The sequence below is a fragment of the Balaenoptera acutorostrata genome, chromosome 18, assembly GCF_949987535.1.
Source record: "Balaenoptera acutorostrata chromosome 18, mBalAcu1.1, whole genome shotgun sequence".
NCBI classification, from domain to species: Eukaryota; Metazoa; Chordata; class Mammalia; order Artiodactyla; family Balaenopteridae; genus Balaenoptera; species Balaenoptera acutorostrata.
In genome coordinates, this window is record NC_080081.1 from 75,274,814 (window position 1) to 75,276,632 (window position 1,819).

Sequence of the window (1,819 nt, forward strand, 5' to 3'; positions counted from 1 at the left end):
ATGTTTTATTAAGAACGTGTGCTATGGCAGAGGCTGAAGTTTACTATGTGCCAAGTATGCCACATAAATTCCTGTCCTCACTATTCTGTTAACACGCTACATCCAGCTGTTTTAGGCTTGTTGTTGGATTTGCTCGTGTGCATCTACGAAGCTGGAACAGTGCTTCAGAACGCCAGACTTGTCATTAATCTACCTTTCCTTAATCACAAGGAGTTATTTAAAAACACAGATAGTATTCACTGCCCATGCTCCATTCCCTCCTTTTACTTGTCATTTCCTATAGAATCCAGCCCATCGGCCCCTGTTCATTAGGTATAAATATGTTTCCATCTGTGGCCCAGCAAAAACCCAATTCCAGCTGTTCGTTGGTATTTGCTATTTCATTGGCTGTTGCTTGTGCCCTGGGGCACTGTGGCCTTTCTTTTTTTTTTCAAGGTAAAATGAGCTATGTTTTGTGTGCTTGTATTTCTCTTTTAGCAGACACGTAGCAGGACTCCTGGAAGAGATACACAGGGACCTGCTGGAGCTTCTCCATTACAAAGCTGTTCAGACCCCACAGAGCCGAAGGTTTCAGAACAATTTCGAAAGTGAAATGAACCTTACCCTCAATTGTACAAAACACAACTTCCCGTAGCAGGAATCAGAATCGAAACCACCTGCCATCACACACAACATCAATTCAAAAGTATTTTATTGAGAAACTACTATGTGCAGATCATTAGTTGCAATTCGGAGGAATCTCAATTCGTAGAGATTGAGATTAGTAGAAATTGGCAGGAAAAGAAAACCATTTTCCAATGTTCATCCTTCATATAAGCAGGTTCTACCTTTTTCAAGTTCTTTAGAATAGGAATAACCTCATAAGGGATAGCCCACAAATATTTCCCCAGTCAGCCTGCCCTGCTCCCTGGGTTTCTTAGCTGATCCTCTCATCTTTAGGGTCTGTCCAGGCCTGGAGAAAGAAACACCAAGAGGAAGAAGAAACTCAGGCTCAGAATAGAGCACCGTGCCACCAAAACCCCATCCAATTCCCCATTTTGCGTAGTCTGTCCTCATTTCCTTTGTACATTTTTCCTTAATCTCTTGCATGCTTTCCACCCCCTGGCATTTCTAACAATTCTACCCCTCTCCCTGCCAACAACATCGTCAGTATTTACAAAGTTTGCTGGTAATGCCACAAGGGAAATTAGATTATAACAGAGTGTCATCTGACAAACCAAGAGATTTCAAAACCCTAGCCAGCCAGATTCTCTTCTTAGAAGTAATGTTTGTTATGATGTATTTTATGATCTCTTGGAGTTTATAGTATTGGGATTTGACTTGTAATTGCCCTGGAATTAAGTTCTGTTAATTCCAGGGCAGAAAGGAACTTGCGGCATCAAGTTCTGTTTTATACTGTAGATTCCAGAAAACCAAAGACCACAATATGTGGTTTTGGTGGCCTGCTTTGAAGAGTGACACGGGCGCTTAGGTGCTAAATGCATGCTATTGGAGGATACGGTCCATGGGAAATTGGCTTAGATGACCTTTATTCACCGACGTCTTGGTGGGTTAGTATAAGGAATGGTATAGGGAAAAGGTACTTTCATTTATTTGTTAACATATTTAATATGTGCTGTTTTTTGTAGAGAGATTTAGTACATAGTGAGCACTTAAGAAGCAGAGCAGTCTGCTAGGTCCTGAACGGGAGTCAATCCAAATGGCCTGGTCTCTGCACTCTTGTGCCTGATTCAGGATGGAGTCAACGCCAGGGGCTCAGACACCGCAATGCCAGACAGAAGGCGACTTGTGTAAATGACAGGGGTGGGAGGGGCCCCCT